Here is a 13,145-nt window from a genome sequence, read left to right as displayed (position 1 = left end):
CGCAACTTGATTTTCCAGCAACACGATCCTAGTAATACTAGGGAACGTGTTGCTGAGACTAATTTGAATCGCGCGCCAAAAACACGTCAGCCAATCAGAGACTGTGCTCGACATCTATTGAGCAGCCAGAGGCTGCTGGCGGCATGTTTCTTGTGAGTTGTGTTTGGCCTCTCTCCTGATAGGCTCGCTTGCTCCAGGGCTACTATCTATCTTCTCGCAGCCTGTTTGCCGACTGTAGTGCTGGCAACAGCTTATGCCAGCACACACAACAAGCCGATTGTTACAGACTACCTCAATGTTTTTTTTTAACATAACAGCGGTGTGGTTTAAGATTTCAGTGCAATTGTTTTCAGGTAATCTGAATTGTTAGTACCGTTTTGTTTTTTGAGACAATGCCTTTGAAGAACGCGGGAGGTTATATAGATATTAATAGCTAGTACAAAGAAGAGGGTAAACTGACGGGATGCAGGAAGCAGAAGTTTTCACCTGGCAAAAATTTTCGCAGTTTTCTAACTTTGCACGTTTGTCATCATCCAAGGTGGATATTACTGCCGCCGACGATAGTGAAAACATGTTCAGCAAAAAATAAGGAACCCGAGAATGTGTCTTCTGCCAATTCCTGTATTACATCAGGAAGAAGTATCAAGGAACCGTCAGGCAGGTCCTACCATAAAGGATAGAAAAACATTTCCTTGAATTTATTACGACAAAGAACTGGACAAGTTTTCTGTGGTGAATGTAAAAACACTTTTGATTCCAGTATAATGCTTCCGTCGGCAACTGCTACTTCTGCGGACAGGGATTTGTGAAATGCATTTATTAGAAATGGATTTTCCCAGTGACAGAAGACAACTGAACGTTTCAAAGTTCATGAAAAATGTACACTTTACCATTCGTCCGTGACTGCTTTGGAAACTACGAAACAAGGTACGAATGTGTCATCCGTTATCCCAACACAGAAATTAGAAGATATGAAAAAGACACGCAAGACGATTTTGCTTGACGGTCTGCAGCGCACCAAACGGGCGGGTTAGCTCCAGAAATTGGCTTAGAATTTCTGAATGGTCTAGAGCACCCCATAGGTTTAATGGTGAAAAAGGTGACCTGCTGTAGAGTCAGTTAACTGGGTGTTTGAGATATCCATCAGCAACCTGCAGTGTCCGAGGAAATCTGCACCCAGTATCAGCTCGCTGACATTGTCCATGGAGAACCTCGATGTGAATGTGTGGTTCAGTCCAAAATTCACATTCCAATTTGTGCCATATATCTTTATGGCGGAATTGTTCGCCGCTGTGAGGCAGTGTTTTGGCCTTCCTGCGATCTCTTGGCATGTTCTAGGAAAAATTGATAAATTCGACCCAGTGTCTACGAGGTAGTGCACACTCCCACCCTGTTCGGCCACAAACAGACGCTTCAACATAGTACTAGAGGTGTACAAATTCCCCTTGCAGCCTGCTTGCCCCTAGCTCCTCTGCAACCATTCATGCAGGTCAGCCTGCCGCGACGTACACACAAGAGTGCGCGTGTACTGAGGCATAGTGGGTAATGCAGCCGACTTGGGCTCCCGCAAGCCCGGGCTGCCTGGGTTCCCGCAGGCCTACCAAGCTTCACGGGACCCGCTCAGCTTGCTGCGCCTGACAACAGGTTGCGCTGTCAAGTTACCGTGACTAGAGTAGCCAGGTAGTTAGTCTGCAGTTCATTTATCGCAACGGTGGGGACAGCACAATGAATAGGTCGAATTTTAGTGAGATTAAAAAAAAAAATTGACAACTGGCGAATACATGTTGGTAACGAAACAGAGCACAAGTGCCGCATGGGAAACGTTTTAGTGTGTTTATCAGGCCGCTTCAAATAAATCGGTAGGTGTGTCTCAATGCAAACTATGTAAAAAGCTCTTAAGTACTTATTCGGGAACCTCGAGTATGTTACGACATGTGTGCAAATTTGACAAGCAGTTCCCTCACTCCGTAAATATCTTGAAAGATTACAAAGATTTAGTGGCCGAAAAGTGCATCGAAATGTGTGCTAAGGACCTGAGACCATTTAGCAGTATAGAGGGAGAAGGATTTCATGGTAACCCGCAAACGATGTCAAAATCTTTTGTAAGGTACTACATTCCATGTACTGTCCGAAATATTATGTAGACAGTGATGTTCCTCTTGATGGTCAAGTGTGCAAAATTTCTTCAAGATCGGAATAAAACTGTAGATTGGTGTAGAAGTGTGTAAGTAAAGTACCCTCCGCCATGCACCATTCAGAATTTTAAGCAGACAGCGCCCTTCATCCTGCTTTGAGTATCAAGTGTGCCAAATTTCATCAAGATCGGAATAAAAACGTACAATTTGTCGAATTCCGTTAGGTAAAGTAACCTCTGCCATGCACCCTACGAAATTTTATGTAGACTGTGACCTTCCTTTTGGTTTCAACGTATAGTATGCAAAATTTCATCAAGATTGTATGCAATACAAACACACGGACACAATGAAAACGCACTTTCAGTTTTTCTCAAATTTTCCAATTATTCGGTCGATTTTCCAAAAAATTTATTTCATAAAAACCTTGTCCTGAGAATTACGAACACAGCAAAAAAAAAAAAAAATGCCGAATTGGTCCAGCCGTTCTCGAGTTTTACGCTTATCAACGCATTTGGCAATTCATTTTTATTTATATAGATAATAAGCCCGAAATATACGCGTAAAGGAAGAATGTTCAAATAAAACCCAATATTTTTTGACCTTATATATATATATATATATATATATATATATATATATATATAAAATACTACAATGACGGGCGCAGACTAAACGGCTGCGTAGCGCAGCTCAGCAGTAATATGGGCAGGCAAGCAAGTTTCCCGCAGCCTGCCCGGGTTGGGTTCTGCTTGGCTTGGCTGGGAGTGAAGCAGCCTGCCCGCTCTGTTGACAATGCGCTGCGGCCTGCCCGCCTGGCCACCGGGCAAGCATGGGCGGGTTAAAAGCGGAACATGTACACCACTGCATAGTACTGCAGCTCAATGCATCTAAGTCCAGTCACAGTTGGGGTTTGGGTGCAAGCAAGGGGCGCAGCCCTTTGTCACTTCATTTCCGAAACTGATATAATACAGCAGACGCCACTTGAAGCCTGCTCCAGTATCAGTGGGATAGCGTGAAAGTGGCTGCTACTTTGTCGCTGGCTGCGTGAGCCATGTCGTCATCTGGTATACTGCTGCTCCGATGGCCTGCTGCCCTCTTGCCATAATTAATTATCACTACTACTGGCGTATGTAACTGTGAGAAGTGAGTCTTCAATCATTGTATATATTCCATTGAGTATTTCTATTACTAAAATTGTAAATTATTTTCCCCAATATGTCAATAGAAAATATAAGGATTCCTTTACCAACTACATGGACAACTTTGCTGAGGATTTATACTGACAGTGCTGTCAAAGCCTCCGTGGGTCTACATTATCCTCCCTACTTTGCCCAGGAACCTTAGCTGACCCATACAATTCTTCCTTCCACTTTGGGTTCTCAGTTCCCTTTACCCTGTAGTATTTTTAGCACTTTTCGTAGTGATCCCATATCACACTCCCTGCCTCCCTATGTAGGGGCCACACAGATACTCCATGGTCACCTACACATTTTGCACCAAGACAGTCTGTCCGAAACCACTACAGAACTTGACCACTAGAGGGAGAAAAAGAGAAAACTAGTAACTGCTCTTCTGTGCATAGCTGTCTGATCTTCATTTCGTTGCTTAATGCATCCTCATACGGTACTGCAGTGCTAGTGTTATAGCTTAGTAAATATATATGAAAAATTTACCTGTTTTGTTAAATATTGTTATAACATCTAGGCAGAGGCAGCTGAAAGTATAAAGAGTGTTATTAACCTGAAAGGCATAAATTGTCATTTTTCCATCAACACACTGTCACTAAGCAGTGTTAGAATAGCATGTTGTTTAAGAACCTTTGTTCAGGCGAAAAAGAAGTTCTACAAAAGTTAAAATTAACAAGAGTAAGATAATTATTTTTTGGTGTCAATCCAAGCTGTGTGTAAACAATTGCTGTTCCAAAATTGATTGTCATGATTTATTATGATCACTCTTATAACAAATCAGTTAAAAATCACACTTAATATAAACAGTTCCTGAAAACCATTTAGACATAAAGTAAATTCTACCAGCAATGGTAAATACAAATTTTTAATCTGAGTTACTGCAGCCTGTTGAATAACATGTTTTTGTCTTATATAATTGATACTTATCACGAAAAACAATAAATTAAAGCAGAACAAATTTTTACATAAATGTTGTTTAAAAACTCTACTTATATACCATTTTATTACAAATGTCAAATAAAAATGGTATGATTCTTCATCTCTATATGCGCTAATTGTAACATATTATTCGCATAATTCTGAGGGAAACACGCTAAACTATGAAATGAAATACTTGAGGTAATAATGAAGATACCACAAATTACAACATCAGTTAAAGACAAAGTACAGCATGTGTGTCATGGAAAGGCAGTGGTCACGTGCTTATGTGAATGTGTGTGAGTGTGTGTGTGTGTGTGTGTGTGTGAGTGTGTGTGTGTGTGTGTGTGTGTGTGTGTCTTCTACTTCAGAAGGAGGCCTTTTGGCTGAAAGCTAAAATGTATAGCAATTTTTTGGTTGTGCCTGTCTCCGACTGTCTCCTCCTTATGGTAAGTAACAATCTATCTTCTTGATAATGTTGTTGTTATTCCATCCTCGACCTTCCACTGATTGATACATGCGATGAAGGTGTATTTCGAACACGACGGCCAGTGAAAATAAAAATTGAACTTATGCACTTAGGTATCATAGGAAGAAGAATAATATTCTCATTAATATTTTGCATCAATTGAAAATTTCCTTGAGGATTTTTTTAGTTCACAGATGGAATTGTGGATTAAATTAAGTCTGTTGCGGCATTTATTGTGTTCCCTGTTGCTCCCGTACTTCCCTGTACTTGACACCAGGTGTAGCGCCTCCTGCAATTTAACTCCTTAGCCTTTAATAATAGTTATGAGCCACGCTATTAGTCAGCTCCAACTTTACTTCTTGCCGTGCTTGGTATCATCTTTTCTGAAGTACGAGTGCTTTACTGGAAGAGAGTGAATTTTCTGCTATCTTTAGCTATATAAATTATTTTCAACAGTGACTTCGCTTTAAAAACTGTATGTTCTTGCATAAACTTACACAGTTACAGCGTACTGCTATTTAACAATAATTTGTAATCTGGACCTTTACCTAAAATCAACCAATCTCTTTTGTGTCTGTATTAGTATTGACATTCTTTGAGTGGTCTGCTTCTGTATTGCATGGTGGCCCCCTCAACTGGTGGCATTATGGAATACTTCATCAGCAAGTGTAGTTGCCTGCCCAACACTCAGGTTGCACACACAGTTAGCACCTTACCTCACTTGACTCTGTAAAAAGAGACCATTCTCGTCAGTAAACTATTTGTAAAAAGTCCATTTTAAACTACATATAATTTTAGTTTTTCATTCATGCTGTTATCCTCCTTTCTTTGAATAGCCAACTGTGTGCCATGGTCTTTCCCACAGAAATGGTATGAGACACCACATACTCCCCCCTACTTCAAAATAGGGAAGATGTTGCATTAACGATCCTTTAGTCTTAGATACTGATACAGACTCACTATTGATTATTTTCTCTAATCCTTAATAATACTATGCGTTTATTTTCTTTATGTATCTCCTTAACATTTTCATAGTTATTTAAGATGAAAATTCGTCATATTCACTTCCTTTCTTTTCTTTTTAATTACAATTTTTCATTAAATTACAATGTGTTGACCAAAGGGAACTCTCCACTCCAAAACCAAAAATGTTCCAAACAGTATTTATATTTATCATGTAAAAATACCCTGTTTGGGTAAAATTTGCTCTGTAACTCAAAAACGGCGGATTCATATGTGTCTGCTCTTCAGCCTTACTTTTTAGGACCAAACCACAGAACATGGTACGGCCAGCACAGTTAATCTCAGAAACAGGCAAGTCTAAACAGGTAAGTCTCATGATTCCCTTATTACTGCTGCGTCAACCTTTCTTCAGTCTAGAGGACAACTCATTTCCAATAAAATGTTTGCCCTTCACTAAGTTTTCTTCACTCTACAGCATTTACAGGGATAGTTTACTCTTTCCTCTTTCCCCCTCGTACTCAAGCTCGATACGATGAACACCCTGCATCATGCGCACGACTAGATGGGTGCATAAGATCTCGAGCACCCACATACATAATCTTGCAGGTGCACTGCAGTTTTTAGTCTGATAAAAACAAAATAAAATAAATATTTCTTCGCTTGACTTTGTCAAAAAGTAATGAACTACTAAAACACTGAGATGGAAGCTATAATTTCTGACCTCTGAGACACATCTGTTTGTTTCATATGTCTTTGTGCAACACATTCCTCCATTCCTTGCCTTTCTCTGGCCAAGTCAAAGGCACTCCCCAGAATAACAGTCCCACTATAGCAATAGCATACACACACCGATGTAGCATCAAATTCTCGTCAGTTGCTGCTGCTTAGAGAAGATGCTTCTGACTTGACATTTTGGCTGCAGCGAACTTTGTGTTAAGTGGGTTTTTCACGATACATTGAATAAAATTGCCTCGTTATTATCCGGCGATGTACAGTCAAACATTGTGAAATCTATTAAGGAGGCACTATATTTTTCTTTTGTTGTAGATAAGACTTCCGATATCACTGAACAACAAATTTGAAGTGAAAGTGTGTAAAATGTATGATTTTGAGTTAGTTATGTTTATTTCAGTATAAAATGATACAAAGTCATCATCTTCATAAATATTTAGCTCTAGTTTTTTTTTAAAAAGTACATAATATATATGTTTGTATAAATAACTCACTAACTAAGGTATGCATTCGTGTTCCGAGATTCAGCATAACAAATTTTAAGTGAATAATAACTCCGTTTTCGCTTGGCTTGATGTTTATACACATACTCGAGGACATCCCTTATGATAGTCCTGCAGTAATCTGCTAAAATATTGGGGCTCCGCTTTCCGGCATACATCTTTTCAAATGTGGTAATATCTTGATTAAATCGCTCCCCATATTCAACACTTACTGCACCACAATCTTTGGGGAAGAAGTCAAGATGACTATGTAAGAAATGCATTTTCAGTGACATGTTGCAACCAAGTTCTTGTTACCTACAATCTCCTTGTAATTTATTGCTCGTATGTTCCCTAAGAACTGTAAACAGACTGTCTTAAAAAATTCCCATGCATACTTCTCATCACCTTGTATGATTCCATCACAATTATGGTCTCCAAAAAGCTCTTGAATGTGTGGGAATTCAAAGAGTCCCTCCTTTACTTTGGCATCACTTAAGTAAGGGAATTTTTGCCTTGAGTACATAAACACATCACCATCTTTGTACATCCCCTTAAAAAAGTTTTTCATGAGACACAACTTGATGTGCAAGGACGGGATCAGAATTTTTTTAGGATCTACTAGAGGTTCTACATCTACATCCATACTCCGCAAGCCACCTGACGGTGTGTGGCGGAGGGTACCTTGAGTACCTCTATCGGTTCTCCCTTCTATTCAAGTCTCGTATTGTTCGTGGAAAGGAGGATTGTCGGTATGCCTCTGTGTGGGCTCTAATCTCTCTGATTTTATCCTCATGGTCTCTTCGCGACATATACGTAGGAGGGAGCAATATACTGCTTGACTCCTCGGTGAAGGTATGTTCTCGAAACTTCAACAAAAGCCCGTACCGAGCTACTGAGCGCCTCTCCTGCAGAGTCTCCCACTGGAGTTTATCTATCACCTCCGTAACGCTTTCGCGATTTCTAAATGATCCTGTAACGAAGCGCGCTGCTCTCCGTTGGATCTTCTCTATCTCTTCTATCAACCCTATCTGGCACGGATGCCACACTGCTGAGCAGTATTCAAGCAGTGGGCGAACAAGTGTACTGTAACCTACTTCCTTTGTTTCCGGATTGCATTTCCTTAGGATTCTTCCAATGAATCTCAGTCTGGCATCTGCTTTACCGACGATCAACTTTATATGATCATTCCATTTTGAATCACTCCTAATGCGTACTCCCAGATAATTTATGGAATTAACTGCTTCCAGTTGCTGACCTGCTATATTGTAACTAAATGATAAGGGACCTTTCTTTCTATGTATTCGCAGCACATTACACTTGTCTACATTGAGATTCAATTGCCATTCCCTGCGTCATGCGTCAATTCGCTGCAGATCCTCCCGCATTTCAGTACAATTTTCCATTGTTACAACCTCTCGATATACCACAGCGTCATCCGCAAAAAGCCTCAGTGAACTTCCGATGTCATCCACAAGGTCATTTATGTATATTGTGAATAGCAACGGTCCTACGACACTGCCCTGCGGCACACCTGAAATCGCTCTTACTTCGGAAGACTTCTCTCCATTGAGAATGACATGCTGCGTTCTGTTATCTAGGAACTCTTCAATCACACAATTCGTCTGATAGTCCATATGCTCTTACTTTGTTCATTAAACGACTGTGGGGAACTGTATCGAACGCCTTGCGGAAGTCAAGAAACACGGCATCTACCTGGGAACCCGTGTCTGTGGCCCTCTAAGTCTCGTGGACGAATAGCGCGAGCTGGGTTTCACACGATAGTCTTTTTCGAAACCCATGCTGATTCCTACAGAGTAGATCTCTTGTTTCCAGAAAAGTCATTATATTCTAACATAATACGTGTTCAAAAATTCTACAACTGATCGACGTTAGAGATATAGGTCTATAGTTCTGCACATCTGTTCGACGTCCTTTCTTGAAAACGGGGATGACCTGTGTCCTTTTCCAATCCTTTGGAACGCTACGCTCTTCTACAGACCTACGGTACACCGCTGCAAGAAGGGGGGGAAGTTCCTTCGCGTACTCTGCGTAAAATCGAACTGGTATCCCATCAGGTCCAGCGGACTTTCCTCTTTTGAGCGATTTTAATTCTTTCTCTATCCCTCTGTCGTCTATTTCGATATCTACCATTCTGTCATCTGTGCCACAATCTAGAGAAGTTACTACAGTGCAGTCTTCCTCTGTGAAACAGCTTTGGAAAAAGACATTTAGTATTTCGGCCTTTAGTCTGTCATCCTCTGTTTCAGTACCATTTTGGTCACAGAGTGGCTGGACATTTTGTTTTGATCCACCTACCGCTTTGACATAAGACCAAAATTTCTTAGGATTTTCTGCCAAGTCAGTACATAGAACTTTACTTTCGAATTCATTGAACGCCTCTCGCATGGCCCTCCTAACATTTCATTTCGCTTCGCATAATTTTTGTTTGTCTGCAAGGCGTTGGCTATGTTCACATTTGGTGTGAAGTTCCCTTTGCTTCCGCAGCAGTTTTCTAACGCGATTGTTGTACAACGGTGGCTCTTTTCCATCTCTTACGATCTTGCTTGGCACATACTCATCTAACGCATATTGTACGATGGTTTTGAACTTTGTCCACTGATCCTCAACACTATCTCTACTTAAAACAAATCTTTTGTGTTGAGCTGTCAGGTACTCTGAAATCTGCTTTTTGTCACTTTTGCTAAACAGAAAAATCTTCCTACCTTTTTTAATATTTCTATTTACGGCCCTTTATGATTGCTGATTCCCTGTTCTGCGTTAATTGTTTCGAATAGTTCGGGTCTGTCACCGGAAGGTCTAATATGCTATCGCCGCGAGTCGGTTCTCTGTTTAACTGTTTAAGGTAGTTTTCAGATAAAGCACTTAAAAAAATTCACTGGATTCTTTGTCCCTGCCACCCGGTATGAACGTTTGAGTCTCCCAGTCGATATCCGGCAAATTAAAATCTCCACGCAGAACTATAACATGGTGGGGAAATCTACTCGAAATATTTTCCAAATTATCCTTCAGGTGCTCAGCCACAACAGCTGCTGAGCCAGGGGGCCTACAGAGCCATCCAATTACGATGTCTGAGCCTGCTTTAACCGTGACCTTCATCCAAATTAGTTCACATTTCGGATCTCCGTCATTCCTTCGGTACTGTTGCACTTCTTATTGCTATAAACACGCCTCCCCCTTCACTGTCCAGTCTGTCTCTGAGTATACATGCCAATCTGCGTTTAGAATTCATTACTGTTTACATCTGGTTTCAGCCAACTTTCTGTCCCTAGTACTATGTGGGCATTGTGACCGTTTGTTAATGAGAGCAGTTCTGGGACCTTTCTATAGACGCTCCTGCAGTTTACTATTAGCACATTAATATTGTTATTCCCTGTTGCATTTTGCCTACTCCTACCTTGCCGCGTCTCAGGTGGCGTCTTGTCGGGCCTAGGAAGGGAATTCTCTAACCTAAAAAACCCACATGTGCACTCCACACGTACTCCGCTACCCTTGTAGCCGCTTCCTGCGTGTAGTGCACGCATGACCTATTCAGGGGGACCCTACATTTCTCCACCCGATAGCGGAGGTCGAGAAATTTGCACCCCAGATCTCCACAGAATCGTCTGAGCCTCTGGTTTAAGCCTTCTACTCGGCTCCAAACCAGAGGACCGCGATCGGTTCTGGGAACGATACTACAAATAGTTAGCTCAGATTCCACCCGACGAGCGAGGCTTTCCGCCTTCACCAACTCCGCCAAACGCCTATACGAACTGAGGATGACCTCTGAACCCAGACGGCAGGAGTCACTGGTGCCGACATGAGCAACAATTTGCAGTCGGGTGCACCCAGTGTTCTCTATCGCCGCCGGCAGGGCCTCCTCATCTCGGATGAGACCCCCTGGCAAGCAGACAGAGTGAACACTGGCCTTCTTCGCCGACCTTTCCGCTATTTCCCTTAGGGGCTCCATCACCCGCCTAACATTGGAGCTCCCAACAACTAATAAACCCCTCCCGCCGTGTGCCTGCTCGGACCTTGCTGAAGGAGCGGTCACATGTCCACTCACAGGCAGAGCGGGCGATGCCACACGGCCAGCCTCCACATTGACCCTCCACCTCGTGCGCCGCGAACGCCACTGAACCCGCCACTCCCCTTGGGGAGAGGGTGGCCCAACCGCGGCTGGTGCCCGCGAAGATGTCTCGACAGCAGGGACCGTGGGTGAAGCATGTAGCACCTGGGGTGTACCATGCGACGCACCAGACTCCCCACTGCCGCTACACTGTGAGGCAGCAGCCAGAAGACGGCTGACCGCGGCCATCAACACGTTCAGCTGTTCGCGAACAGTGGCCAGCTCCTCCTGCGTCCGTACACAGCAGTCACACATCCTATCCATCCTAAGAAATCAGTTTAGTGTAGAGAGTCAATCAACTTTTAACTAGACTGCTAATTCACTACAAGCAGTTGATAGTTGACTAAACTGTGGTTACTAGACACTTGTTGTAGAAGACAATGAAAATAGCACTACCTGTCTCTGGACTGTATTGAAAACAAACACTAGCACTACAGGGACTATGGCTGACTAAAGGGACTCTCTATGACTGTATTCAAAACAAACACGAAATCTATGGAACACCATTACTAGCACTCGACAATTAAAGCTTCCTAAAAGCAAAAACACACGGAAGAAGAAGTGACAAGTAAGAAAAATACAGTTAATACTTAAATTACCGTAGCTCGCTGCACAGCAGACATGCCGCAGACGGCAGTTACGACGACACTGACACTACACTATTAATCACTATTAATGTTCTTTATACTTGGTTGAAGAGATTTTCTGGTGGGCCATTCATGTTTACTGTAATGAGATACACACGAGTAAGACAAGGGACAATAATATAATCAATTGTTACTAGTTATTATGACTCTGACAAACGATTATAATATTTTATTTGAAACTTAACATAAAAATTTGTATATAGTTATCTCACCATAATAAAAGATTGTAAAATGAAAACTAGAACTAATTTTGATTGTTTTTGTGATATTCGCGATCAGCACATTAGAATTGATAGGAATTGGCTATTTTCATTCAATTTACATTTTCGTTGTTGCACAATCTATTCAGTGAAGGAAGTTGAAGCTTTTTTGGTTCTCTATGAAGTAGCTTCTTCTGGGATATAGTTCGAACTCGTCCAGGATGTCATAAGACGTTTATCCCTCAACATAAATGTTATGGTGATGTGAGTAATGTCATATAAGGACACAGGGTACTTTTCTGGCTCAATATTGTGTAAAAATCAACACCTATTTCTTTCAGACACTGTTTATAAAGTATATGTTTTATCATCAACTTCACACAATCTCAATACCTCAATAATACCTCTTCAATACGTTGATACATATAAACCTTACCGCCAATATCATTTCACTTCGATAACAACTCTTTCCTCTAGTCAGTCTCCTCAAACAAGTACACATAAAATCCTAGTGCAAACTTCAATTCATCATCCCATACAATCTGAAGACACAATGTCCACACACAATCTCTGTGTAATCCATCTGACCCAAATCTTCTACTCATTATGAATTATAAAATACATTTTGGTTTCCTTGTCCATCATAAAATAAAAGAAATGCATACATGTCCTCTAACAGCCTTTAGTTTGAATAACTTTCACTATGTAAGTACGAGTACGGAGTGTGAATGATCGTAATATTTCACAGTGTGTAGACCACTTCAAGAATCATGGCAAAACAGAAGCAAACATGTGGAGTATTTCTTGTGTCAAGTGTCACTTGCTATTTCAATTGCTCACGAAGAATGCAGTGTAATAACTGTCAATGGTCTAAACCTAGTGTTGGTATTTCATGTCGTTAGCTTCCTTTCAATTAGCATAAATTTATGCAGCTTCCATAAAACCTCCAGCTCATGTGACTTCAGTGAAGTTTCTTGTACCAATATCGTTCGTAGAATTATAGCAGTTCATTGTCTTATCTTAAAATATAAAGAACTGAGCGTAAGCAAAACATGCAATAGCGAGTAAATATACCAGTAGAGAACATAATGTCAACAAGTGGATGTAGCACAATCCCTACAACGAGGCTCTGCCAAGCGAACAATTTATAATTAATACCATAGTGTGACCTAAACTCCATGTTCGTACACAGTATATCAGAATTTCTATATACCAAATTAAAGAGTAGTTATGACAACAAAACAAAAATGTGTAAATATGCAATCCATACGCAAAGCAGCAAA

Source organism: Schistocerca cancellata, chromosome 2 (assembly GCF_023864275.1).
Source record: "Schistocerca cancellata isolate TAMUIC-IGC-003103 chromosome 2, iqSchCanc2.1, whole genome shotgun sequence".
Classification (NCBI taxonomy): Eukaryota; Metazoa; Arthropoda; class Insecta; order Orthoptera; family Acrididae; genus Schistocerca; species Schistocerca cancellata.
This window is presented reverse-complemented; position numbering follows the sequence as displayed.